This window comes from Berghia stephanieae, chromosome 3 (assembly GCF_034508935.2).
Source record: "Berghia stephanieae isolate SIO BIC M18660-M18661 chromosome 3, UCSD_Bste_1.3, whole genome shotgun sequence".
NCBI lineage: Eukaryota > Metazoa > Mollusca > Gastropoda > Nudibranchia > Aeolidiidae > Berghia > Berghia stephanieae.
Genome location: NC_088362.1, coordinates 68,491,571 through 68,505,607, shown reverse-complemented (window position 1 = coordinate 68,505,607; position 14,037 = coordinate 68,491,571). Strand labels below are relative to the sequence as shown.

At 35.6% G+C, this 14,037-nt stretch overlaps 1 protein-coding gene across 1 annotated transcript in view; it reads left to right on the top strand.

Moving 5' to 3' along the window:
* The first annotated feature begins 240 nt into the window (after positions 1-240).
* Positions 241-14,037, top strand: part of LOC144968290 (ras-related and estrogen-regulated growth inhibitor-like) — a 55,520-nt gene continuing 41,723 nt past the window's right edge. Inside the window, exon 1 of the mRNA XM_078906503.1 lies at positions 241-1,260. The gene's annotated coding sequence lies outside the window, so the exon portion shown is untranslated. The remainder of the gene's footprint in view (positions 1,261-14,037) is intronic.

Genomic DNA, 14,037 nt, shown 5'->3' with positions numbered 1-14,037 from the left:
CTGCCTATAACCAGGTCCTCATTCACACATAGTCGAATGGGGTGATGTGTGCAGCTCAAAAAGGGCCTTACCGAAGGACACAACGATCGTATTTATTTATTCTCGTTCCACCCATGTCAGGTCCAGCTGGCGGGTGTGTGGTAGAGTTATCTTACCTTTATTTACATACAACCTTTGACCCGCCGGCAGCGGCGCCCTTTGATGTGCCCGCCAAAACTGATACAACTCGAACAGGTTTCTAAAGTCGTCCCAGGTAAACATGGAAAGGTGGTTAGATAGTAGCGTTGGAATGGACGGTAGGAGAAATTATTCGAATACCATTTGTATTCGTATCTTTGTGTTTTGCAAACACAAACGTATAATCGAACGGTGATTCGGCGGTAAATGAAAGACCTGCATCCATTCATCTATAAACTGATTTGGTAGTCAGCCCAGTCTTTAACATTATAGTGTTGACTTCTGAACTTATTTCTATTATTTTAGACTTGTTGGAGGGTATTGGGGGTTGGGGAGGCTTGGATAGGCTGTTAGGAATAAAATGATGTATTTTTCAAGCCATTTTCTCCCTTGTATACAGTGAGAGCTATTGCCTGACTACTTACTTTCGAGGCATTTACTAGCAAAAATAAATCGAAAAATTATTCGGTGTTCGCAAGCATGACATTCGAACGTGTTTTCTCGGGGTAGAAAATATGTTCTCTCGAGGTAGAACTGTTCGAGAATATACTTGCAGACTGCAAACCATTAACATAACTCTATGAGATAGGTAGGTGGTGGGCGTACATTACAAGGAATCACTTGAAACTCTTTTAGACTCGTACTATAGGATTAAGGTGAATCTAGCCAACGTTGCAGTGTCTTGATATCATAACGGGGTAATGGGGAATGATGCAGGAATAACAATAATCGGTTTATTTACGTCACGTTTATCACAGCTGTCTCGACCCAAAAAATAATACAGAAAAAATAACCAAGAACAAACTATCATAACGTGCACGCGTTATATCCATAAGCGATTGACAAGTTGATAACTCATTTCTATTTGTTTGTTTTTAAAAATATTTTTAAAACTTTAACGTTGTAGGTTTGTATTTTGATTATTAAGTAACAATCGGAGACGTCACGTTTTCTACCACCGTCACAATAATTTGAGAAGATTCGAGTTGCTTCTTATGTGATTTAATGCTTTATATTTTGTTGTGTGGTTATGATATTGTTTCCAAGTCGAATGTTCACAAGTTATGATTTATCCATGTTAAGGTAAGTTGATTTTAATGAATTCCTCTCGTCCTTTTATAACCAATTAATGAAGCTATAATTTTTTTCAGAGCCATTGGGCCCAAGGTACCGGAATTCATCCCGGTTTCTGTAGCTTTAACTCTCTCCTTACCAGCTATTTTCAGAATTTTACCCAAAACATCTCAGTGACCCAACACAAAAATAGATTTTTCAAAAAGAATAGTAACGAGCATATTTCATATTTTGATCAGAGAAATGAGCTCTGCAACACAGTGTCGAGTTTTTATAGCTAAAAACTATAACAGAAATGAAATCACAATAAGAAAATTGTTGGCACCCTAACTAATGTGACGATTTTTCTATGGTTGGTAAGGAGAGGGTTAAACAGAGAGTAACAAATTGCTTGTTACCATTGAAATATGATGCTAGTTTATCGCAAAGTATTATTGAGCTAGATTTAACAGACCCATCTATCCTTTCAGCTCGGCCTATCGTCTTTTCACAAAAATCATGCAATACTTAAAAATAAGTATGATCAGAGGCCTGATGGGTGAAGTGATCTTGAAATAAATCTGGTCCCGACAATGTCTCCACTTTACACACAGTATCACTCTCAACTCGGGTGTGAAAAAGTACCTATCTACAAGCATTGATAGATATAGTGAGGTTGTTAGTGCAAAAGGGGACTGGCACTGTATGAAATGGAAATATGGTTCCATATGGTCTGCCTTGGGGGGGGGGGGGGGGGATAAATGAAATATTTTGAAGCACATTGAGCATGGTTAATCCGTAGAAATTCGCTATGTAAATGTTTATATTTATCTACTTTCTGTAAAAGGTCATTTCAACATGGTGATCCTTTGTCACGAAACGATATGCGACAATCTCCTTATTATTTTTACGGCTTTTGTAGTCTCCTTGTTGAGTCCATTGTGAACGTCGCAAAGTTGAGTACTTAAAAAAAGGATCTGTACTCACATTTTCTCATTGGACTCAAATGTAAAATGAGCAAGTGATCGGTAAAAGCTACCTGTCAAAAATTCATAATACAGCTTCCGGGCATTATATTGCATCCTACATATCATTAAGAGTTGCTGTTGGCTTTGGGCTCCCTTATAAAGCTCTTTGAGCACATTTGGAGATATGCTCTATATAAAAGCTCGCGCGGCTATGTGGTCTAGTTGTATGACCCTCCCTTTTATATCAGAAGGTCTTGGGTTCGAGCCTCGTGGGGCGCATCGTTGAGTCCTTGGAAAAGGCTCTTTACTCACATTCTCTCACCGTAAACAGGTGTAAAATGAGTACCTGGCCGTTAACAGTGTTGTCTCTGTCGGAAAAAAAAATATAAGATCGCCTAACAGGTGTCATGTTGCGCTCTAAATGTTACGTGTTTTTATTGGACAGGGACCCCTTGTAAAGCGCCTTGAGCACGTTTAGTGGATATTGCGCTGTATAAATGCTCTAGTTAAAAGCTCATGTCTAAAATGAATACAACAAGTTTATATTGTTAGGAATTTCAGTTTTCGTAAACAATCCAGGGATTTTCCATTAGTTCCAGACATGGCTGTGACCTTGATTCATCAAATCTTGATTAGATAAAATTCGAGATTTTACACTGTAAAAAATGTAAGAAAGTTGCGCACCACGAAATATGACATGAATTCATGGTTTTTCCAAAAAATCTTGTGTTGACACGTATATTATAGTTCGGCTAGTGATTATGAGTTCACGTCATACTTGTTCCGAATAAAAACAATTCGCTTTACCTGCAATAAACTTATAATTTATGTAGTTTGCCTTAAATTTTGAATTTATGATTTATTGTTTATTATCTACATCATGTCGCAATTACAGATATGAAATCTCTAGTTTTAAATCATTTGAAATACTGATTATAATATACTCAATATCGTCATATTAACGATGAAGGCTGTTTATATAACTTTGAAAAATTGTGTCTGTGAACGAAACGCTTCACAAAACATTTAAAGGATTTTAAAACATATACGCTTTTAAACTATAGGATACGATCCGACACTCTCGTAAGCTGCGAAAAGAAATCTACTTGTATCTATCGACAAGCCATTAAAGAGGCCGGTTATGGAATTGGAATTTCAAAACCAACCCCGAGAAGATGATTATCGAAATACGACGGAGAGACCACCAGCCTGGAACGACGTTATAGGAAAAGGAAAAGGTCAATGCAGAGGTGTTTGAAGACTGGATAAAGAACCGTTTGCTGCCCTTCCTCGAAGCACCAAGCTGTATTGCATTGGATAACGCTACAATTCTGCGGCCCATGATATTATCTCAATGCTCCAACTTCGGCAACAATAAAAACTGATATGATTTCATGGCTCCAATCAGACAGCACTACATTTTCTGATTATTTATCAAAGGCTCAACTATACTCAAAAAGAAACAAACCAGAAACAGTTTTCAAAGCAGACTGTCTAATCAATGAGTTTTGACACGAGGTTGCGCGATTTTCCCCATATCACTGTGAGCGCAATCCAATCGAGCTCATTTGGAACCAAGTAAAGGGAAAGATGAAAGGTGGAACACCAAATCTACTCTCACCGACGAGCGATAAATGAAATTAAAGGGAAGACTGGGAAAAGGCATACTCCAACCTTAGCAAACTGGAGGTAAATTAGATTTCATTGGATAGAGTGATGCCACGAAATCATTCCATAGTCGTTTCATTTCTCCTTTTCCTCATCCTCGTCATTAGAATGTGATGATTGATGTATCCAGTATGTCTATGTTGTTGTTGGTGGTGTTGTTGTAGTTGTTGTTATTGCTGAACACATGTACATATTTATGTGGAAACAATGTATCATAAATTGATGAATTTCTACCTTTGACCAGTTTACATTAAATTTATGTAATCCTCTTAGGCAAAAACACAAGCTATAAATTTTGCAATCAAAAAGATGTTGAAAGTGCGTTATGTTCACGTTCATTTGTATTCATCAGTAATGTGTATTGATAGTTATAAAATGTAGATGTCTGATAGTTAAGGATTGCCATTCGTTCCTTCATCATAAGATTACTGAATGTATATCGTTTAGGTTTCAATTGACCGAACTTTCCATTTTAACGAATTCCTTCAAAATGGATAAGCGGAAAAGTCATAATTTTGATACTGTAAATCATCTGCGAGTTACGATCCTTACCAGTTATCGATTTTGATATAGCTGTTATAAACGAAATCCTTTCCTATTGTTTTACAATTAATGTAAAAATATTTTTTGATTAAGACAAATTGATTCAGAGGGTCATACAAACTTTTGCACTGTGCATTGAGGGGCAGCTCAGAAAAAAGAAGAAAACACGCGCCACTTGTTAAAAATCTGACTATAGTGTGTTAATGCACCTGTAAAGCGCTCTGGCCACTTCCTTGGGATATGGTAGAGCACTCAACAAAATAAATGTTCTACTATAATTCTACCATCCAACTACCATCCAATTGTCAAACAGAAAGCAATACATGTTATGAATGCTGTGAGCCAAATCTGACGCCTACATCTGTCAGATGTACTTTAGATTTAGCTACCCAATCACAACTGGTGGTCAGGGAGACTGAAAAACATCTGATGTAAGACGAAATGAAAAACATATTTCTTTGCTTGTGATTCTATGTGGGAGGGCCATATGTTACGTTTCTGTATTAAATCTGATAATTCATTAATCTACGTGGGGTTTCCTGCGTGGAAATACTATTAACGTCACAAGGCGATTGGCATTGCCTAGCGGGAGAAGTATCACTGGATTTCATTAATCACTCGTTTTTCGGTTAACCAAAACGCCGATAGCCATCATAAGACAAATTGTGTCCAAACGCCTCAAAACCGTATTATTTAGATGTTTAAAAGTAAAGTCAAAAATGAAGTATAAGACTTAGTTTAAATATTCATTCATTCTCTATTATTGAGGTTAATGAGTCAAGATTCTTACAGGGCGAGAAACTGAAATTTTATATGTAACCGACCGTCTCATGCGTTATTAATTACTTTGAGCTTTTATAAAGAACAATGTCAACGAAAGTTGATCAAGGCGCTTTACATGTATCCCTAGCAAACAGCAACACTTATCATGTAGGGCTAGACATCTGATGACGCCTGAAAGGCGATATTACAGGGATTTCCCCCCGACAATTGCAATATTTTATACATGAGTACTTTAAGAGAATGTGAGTAAAATGCCTTTTCCAAGGACTCAGCTATACGTCGCTTAGAGAAGGACTCGATCCCTGTACCTTCCGACGCGAAGTCGAGTATCACACCACAAGACCACATAGCCGTACAATGTCGATGAGAGCTATGCAATGGAAAATTAATGAATAGCTAGAAATATGAAACGAGGATGACTTCTACTCGTTACGGTGGAGAATAAACATAATTTCTTACATTGCAACCGACTCAAAATTCCTATTTCTTATTTAAAAAGAAACGAAACTCTAAATTCACTTTTAGAGGCCGGATACTTAAACTGTTTGGTTACTGAGGGGAAACATAATATGTTCTATCATTTCAACTTTGAATTCCATTTCCTGCTTCGGGCTCATCCCGGCATAATACCAGATTGAGGTCGTGGGTTCCAATAGGATTCAATAGTCTGATGTCGAATCCGCCCAGTAACGAGCAGTTTGGTTCTAAACAAAGAATATCGATCCTTTTTTTCTTCGAGTTGGCTAGAATTTTTTCACTTGTCATGTGATCAGAATGTATAAAAGTCAAAACATGATCAGATTTATAATGTTTTTCTCCTTTGGATACACTTTTATGCTCGTCGGAGACGTATTACATAAGGGCGTCCGCCATTGTTCCGATAGTTTAGAACCAGTTACTAAGTTACTATGCGTCATTACGAGGGAAATGACGTCACGACTTTTATTATTGTTGACGTCTTGGATTTTCCCCTTTATCAAAACAAAAACAAAAGAAAACGGAAAAAAATCCTTGAGCATTTTCCACTAAACGTGCTCTTAGCGATTTACAAGGGGTCTCAAGCCAACAGCAACCCAGAACGAGATGTGTGACACTTGTTAGGTGTTATCACAATTTTTTTCCCGACAGAGACAAGACTGTTAAGGACCAGGTACTAATTTTACACCTGGGTACGGTGAGATAATGTGGGTGAATTGCATTTTCCAATGACTCAACTATGCGCCCTCAGAGTGGGACTCGAATCTTGTACCTTCCGATGCGAAGTCGAGTGTCATACCACAAGACCATATAGCCGCGCAAAACTAATTTAAAAACAAAAACAAATTATCTTACATGTATTTGTATGAAATAAATAATCAATGGCGCCGAAATAAGAATAATATTAACAAATGCAAAATATATTATTGTAATATTTAAATTGTCGACGATCTGAAAATTACAATATTTTGTGTCTTAGTTAATCTAATAAAAAGGGTGTCCAGAAAGTCTTCCCTGTTTAATAACGTCTTCGACAGAAAAATAACAACGTGCCTAAATTTGTTTGCCACGGCCAGCTACAAGTAAGCAAATTCAACCCGATTTCGATTTCATTCCGTATATTTTGTAGCTTTTGTGGCGTGATGGATTCAATAACAGCTCTATTATTTCAAGAAAAACGTGCCGACATCTGGTCGGGGAACTAAATAAACATGTCTCTGATGTAGCCCCTTGGTAAAAGTCATACGGAGAAATGTCGGTGACCCAGACAATCGAGTCCATCTCTCCCAATCCATCTGTCTGGAAACGTGTCGTTCAGAAATTAGCGAACGGACTGTCTGATCTTCAAGATGGAGGAACACCTTCTTACTGAAAAAATATATATATGGCTGATGTTCACGAAGATGGGATGCAGCTTACAATTCTAGCGTATCTAAATATACATTTACAGTAATTGTTTTCACGATAAAGAACCAAGGGGCCTATAACTCTTTTGTGCATATGCCAACACCAAATATTCACCTTGTGTCTGAGCAAATTTAAAATACCCGTTTCTGAGTTTGATTAAAAAAATGTTTTCATGTCCTGTAATGTATCGGGTGACAGGAAAGTACTTAAGATAACTATGGTTGCAATGTATTGGCCTGAGCCAAAAAGTAATGGGACAAACCTCCTACTGATTTCCTTTCCAATGTTTGGATTGATTGCAATCTGCGTATCCTAGCTTGGAAAATTGTCAGCTTAGCATGCCACTATGTACAAATTGAAAAAGGTTTGTCCCGTGATTGAGCTGAGTAGAACTCCGTTCCCAGTTGTCATGTTTTGCTCTTGTCTCCTCCTACTGCGACATGAAACCCTCCTGTACCAGTAATGGTGGATAGCAGCTTTAGGCTCTTCTTTATAGTATCATTTTCGCCTGCTGCAGATCAGTCTACCCGTACAAACAGTATCATATACAACAAATAGATATATCAGAACTGTCCTTGTTTTTTTTAATCCTTAAATTTTCAAATTCTTAAATTCCAAGATGATTTTGTCCAAGAAAAATTACGCTTGCTCATTTTTGAATCCCTTGAATTTCCGGGGCGGTGTTGGTAATGTTTATTAATGAAGACGAATAAAAGGTGTTTATTCACGCATCCATTTTATCGAATTCGTTATAACGATGTTGCATTGCGTTGTTTGAAAATCAGCTCCCTGTGTGTCATGACGTTGATAGCCATGGGGTTCTGAACGTTAACCAGTTATCTGCGGTCATCTGGATAAATACGTATTTGAAATTTGGCCAGAAAACTCGTCCTTCAAATATCGATCGCACGTCTCAGGTTTGAGTTTTTTTTTTATCAAGATGAGGGTCATTTAAATCGATCAATATTTGGACGAGTTTTCTGACAAAATATTTTAATACGTGTTTTTTCAGAGTATGACAGTAAACAGATTAAGCCTGTGCACATGGCGACCAAATGCTTTATCCCCCACAACGATTTTATTCTTAATTATTTTGAAGAATGCTGTTAAAGAGATAGAAAGGAGTGGCGTCTGTTCAATAAAGACCACCTCGGGTAAGTTAATACGACAATAGCAATCACCACCACAACACTGTAGTATAATGTCTTGTTTTGAAATAAGATAAAGAGAAGAACTAGGTAACCAGGGAGCATATTGGTGATTGGACAATTATTGCAAAATTGAATCCAACCAATAATGTATTGGGGTTGGTGGTTAAATATTTTAAGATAGAAAAGCACGAACCTTTCTATAGAGCATTTCCCCAGATTCACTACGCTCAATGCACTTCACAATGCTTTATTTATTGCCCCAGCTGGATATACGGAATCAATTTGTCCTTTCACACAATACAAGTTGCTTGCTTGTCAGTCATCGTCTCCTTATGAGAGCTTAAGCAGAAACCTTCGCTATCCATAGTCAGGTACTCATTCACATCTCCCTCGAGTAGAGCACGAAAATCCAGGACCAAGTGTTTTGCGATAGTTATCATACGAGTTTAACATTGCTTGAATCGTGTTATAACGTTAGACTCCGTATCATTTTAGCCACCGATACCACTTTATATCCTTACATCATGCAGGAGTTATAGTCATGGTGAAAATAGAATTTGCAACCACAGATATAAAACTTGGGATAAGTTTATTTGTCTTATCGAAGAGAATGGATATCGATAGTTTTAGAAATCTGCATAAACCCAACATTTCGCTTTTAAAATCATTTATGGTCTCTAATCACTTTTGGCATCTGCTTCTTACAAACAGAATACCGTTTAGAAACGATTAATTTACATTAGATATTGGGATAGCAAAATGGCCTCGAGCTCGTAAATCTTGGATCAAAAAAGATGTCCAGAACGAAATTCTATTCTAATTGCCTCGCTGGCTGTTCTGAGAAAACACCTTTTTCAGTTTGGCTGGAAAACGTTTGCTTCAAATATTCGATGAATTAAGACGACACTCGAATTGCTAAGAATTAAAATAAAAACCATAAGAACAAAAAAAACAAAAAACAAAAAAAAAAAAAACAAAAAAAAAAAACAAACCCCAAAAACATTAAAAAACAAAACAAAAAACAAAAAAGAACTCAACTTAAACCCGAGACTTCCTTGATGTGGCAATATCTCAGGTCTAGGAATTTTCACAAATTGGAGGCCAACTTAATCCATATCATGTAGTAACGCATTTCTGTTTTTTTTTTTGTTAGCGAACATACAGCAGTATGGATTTGTGAGGGTTAGCACACCTTCTGATAACGTAAACAAATTAATGCTCTGTGCACCTTCTCCTAAAACGTGATTGACGCTGAGCAATTTTAACAATTATTTTTTGTAATAAATAGTTGGAGCCGTCGCACGTGGTAAACATTTTAAAAAGTTGTCGAATGCATCGTGAAAGATTTGCTTTCAGTCCTGTTTTTGTTTCGTTTTTATTTCAACGTGCACACATTTTACTTTGATATGAATGTATTGCGCCGGGTTGTACAAAATCTCAATTTTATGTTTTAAAAAACCCCACACATTTTATTCGAATCATCGATGGAGAATACTGGAGTCATAAAATCCTATTGTCCAAGCTATCCGCTAAATTTGTTCTTATGGAAAGCGTATATTCCAAGTATCAGTGCCGAGAAAACAAGTTTTTCTCATTTTGGCAACGAAACTTTATTTTAAATGTGACCCATCGTCTCAAGACAATATTATGCCATGGTGAAGTAAATATAAACCAAAAAGTGAAGTTGAAAAAACATTTTCTGAGATACGATATTTTAGTTTTGCTCACTTTAAGAAACTAGACGTTTATATTAATTTTTATAAACAAAAAAGTAGAATTTGTTAATTCTAGTCTCATATTTTTGTCTACTGACGCTATGCATTTAGCTAAAAAAACTCAAAACACCCGCCAGCCGAATATAACGTACCAACACATAAAATTATGATTAACCTTGAAAGTTTATAGTCTGATTGATATGACTTAGTGAAAAGTAATCATTAATGACTGTCTAAAACAATAACAAAGAGGTGAATGACGTCTAGTTCGTTCCATCTGTAAATTTCTTATTTAGGAACTAGGAACAACGACATAAAACAAATTTGAAACGGTGGGTCATATTAGATATTGTAAATAATTAATGGCTTGGAGATAGTCAAACTTTGATTAAAAATGATGTCCAGCACGAATTCTATTCTAATGATGAGTCAGTTAAATCGGTTGCTATTTGAAGGATGAGTTTTCTGGCCAAAATTTAGAATACCGTATGAGTTTTTCCAGAGTACGGTAGTTAAGTGGTTAAGAAACATAATTCAATTTCCTAATAAGGGCATTCATTTGACCACCTATTCTCTTAGTTAAGCTTAGAATTCGATGATAAGAGGCAAGTTTATCCCGACATAACACTGTTTTAACACGATTGGTCGCATTCGGCCTAAATGCTTCACAACACCCGTTGTTAATTTTGAAATCCCCCACTCAAGAACAAACTATCATAATCTTTACTCATTCTTCCCCTCCACCATCCGACTTAGAACTCCCTACCAACCAATTGTAAACAAGCCGTTCCAACTGATAACTTCAAAAAATCGCTCCTTGCTTCATCTAAAACCCCTGTTACTGAAGAATCGGCCATACAATCTTCAGCCTGAAGCTTTGGCCTTAATGGAAGAAGAGAAGAAGAAGAAGAAGAAGAAGAAGAAGAAGAAGAAGAAGAAGAAGAAGAAGAAAGAAGAAGAAGAAGAAGAAGAGAAGAGGAGGAGGAGGAGGAGGAGGAGGAGGAGGAGGAGGAGGAGAAGAAGAAGAAGAAGAAGAAGAAGAAGAAGAAGAAGAAGAAGAAGAAGAAGAAGAAGAAGAAGAAGAAGAAGAAGAAGAAGAAGAAGAAGAAGAAGAAGAAGAAGAAGAAAATATCATATTATTCTTGTTGCAAACAGAGGTAAATAAACAAAACTCACATATCTTTCCAAACACCGTCGTCTATAAATCGAACAGTCACACATAGGTACGTCGTTGAAAATCGCCGTCGTGTCTTTTTATACTGTCAAGGCTACATTAATTTTATTTTAAAATTTTTATAATTTATTTCGAAACTTCGACGGTGTTAAGACCAACAACAGTCGCTAAACGTTTCTGGTGGAAAGTACTTTGCGAGAGACAAGGGTCGTATGTTTCTGGCGGAAAGTACTTTGCGATAGACAAGGGTCGTATGTTTCTGGCGGAAAGTACTTTGCGATAGACAAGGGTCGTATCAAAAGGATGACAAGCAATTTACACTATAGAAACCGGGATATACTCCAGCTTATGGGCTTATTGGCTCTTAAGGACTTTTACATAACATAACATAACATAACATAACATAACATAACATAACATAACATAACATAACATAACATAACATAACATACTTAATGGCTTTATTAAGGATTATATCCCTTAAATACTTTTGATATGAAAAACACAATTTGATCTATCAATGATATCACCAATGTATCAGTAAATAAATGAGTAAGAAAACATTACTGGTCATATTGAAATCTTATATAATACAACTCTTGTCGCTCTTTTACTTTTATGTATTGGTTTAGAAAAAAACACCTGACACCTCGTAATATACAAAAGCGGTCCTATACGTGGTGCGTAGTCCCAGGCTCGAACCAGATGACTGAATTTAAGCCTTGCTGTGAAACCAACACGCTACCTCTTTGGTTTCAACCCGCCTTCCAAAAAAAAAAAAACAAAAAAAAAAAAAAAACAAACAAAACAAACAAACAAACAAAAAACAACAAAAATACCCGACAAAAGGTTATGTCAAATAGCGGTCCTTTAGGATCATATCATAACCATAGAACCGAAATTTACCCGGTTTCTGTTAACGTTTAACTGATAGTGACAATTGTTTGCTATTCATTCATTTGATAGGAAGTTAGTTTACCTCAAAGTACTTTCCGCCAGACCTAACAGACTCAGCTACCCAATCAATGCTGGGTGGACAAATAGCACTGAACCAAATGCCTTCCTTAAGGACATACTGTCGACGTGCCCAGTTGCAGGATCGAACTAGGGGACCTAAATTAAGTATTTTTGCGAATCTAAAAACAACGTTTACAACACTTTTATTGTCTTTTAACATTTTGATTTATCTACAGCATTCAAATAAAAATTGCATTAAAATACATAACAAATATATTCTGCAGCTGAAGAAATTATAAAGCCAAAATAATTTCATTTTAATTTTTTAATTTCCCGATACAAATCTATTTTGTTTTTTCTTTTGGGGTGTATAAAGTGTTACTCCATTGGGAACTGAATACATGAGGAGCAAAACTGTCGTAAAAATCATCGTAAAAATAAGTCTTTATAGATGTAAAGAAGCTATTTTGGATTTCAATGCGCGAATTCATCTTTAAACGTTCTCTCGTGTTCACATGAATGTTGAATCGAATGAATGTAAATGATCAATCGCCTCAAAACTGTGATTTGTCGGGGTGAATTTGAATATCTAAATCAAATTGTAAGGTTTCACTTTTAATGTTTGAGTTAAAAATAGATTTCTTTATTTAGAGGAGTGCCTTTTGTTTTTTAGATTTCAAAAAAATAACTCTGTTTATTTGAAAAAAGTTGTAATTAGTTCAAGCTTTAACTCAATTTTCCTGTTTACGTTTACATGATGGAATACATTAATTTGTTTGATTCCTTTCCAATCAGAAGACATCACATTTCACGAAACAGCCAACTTAGTGAAGTTACAAAAGACACATCCCCTTTCTAACGTTTATGTCAATACTCCGATGAAATAGTAACATACCATTTCATTGAGTGTCAACCCCAGATGCACATTCCTCCCATCAAATCCAAGCATCAGTAACTCACTGTATAATCACCCGAGCAACTACAAACGACATCTAACTTTTGCCCAAGACTTACGCGTAAATGCGTACCTGGCTATAGGCAGAAAGGATATTGTAAGAGTTTTAGGCCTAACAGACTGGTAGACTGGTACTGGCTGAAATGAAAACGTGGTTCCTTGTGGATCTCTGGGGGAGTAAATGAAACATTATGAAGAGAATTTAATATGGTAATTCCGTGGCGATACACTACATACATTATCTTGGTTATTTATATATACGCAGTCACATATGTTTTAAAATAAAAATCTGAACAAGTGTGTATGAAATGTGCCAGACAAAGCAAGAACGAAAAACACAAGAAAAGAAACCATCCCAAAAAATCAGTCTACCTCAACTGGGGATCGAACCTCAGATCTTCTGACTACCGGTCAGACGTGCTACCATTACCATTCTTTGGGATGGTTTTTTTTTTCTTGAATTTTTCACTAAGCCTTTGTCTTGCACCTTTGATTTTTAGCATGTCAATAATAATAATAATAATAATAATAATAATAATAATAATAATAATGATAATAATAATAATAATAATAATAATAATAATAATAATAATAATAATAATAATAATAATAATAATGATAATAATAATAATAATAATAAAAACAAAATAATAATAATAATAATAATAATAATAATAATAATAATAATAATAATAATAATAATAATAATAATAATAATAATAATAATAATAATAATATAATAATAATAATAATAATAATAATAATAATAATAATAATAATAATAATAATATATTAAATTTGTTGAGCGCTCTTCCATATCACGAGGAAAAGCCCAGAGCGCTTTACATGGGCAACAACAATTCAATTCGGAAAATAGCAAAGTATTAAGATGCTTTTTAAACATATCTTCCGACGAAGAATGCCGTATTTCTTTGGAAATTTCTTTTTTCAATCCTGCATGTTAAGAAGTTAAATTTGAATCTACCTATTCTCGAAAATGTATTTCTTC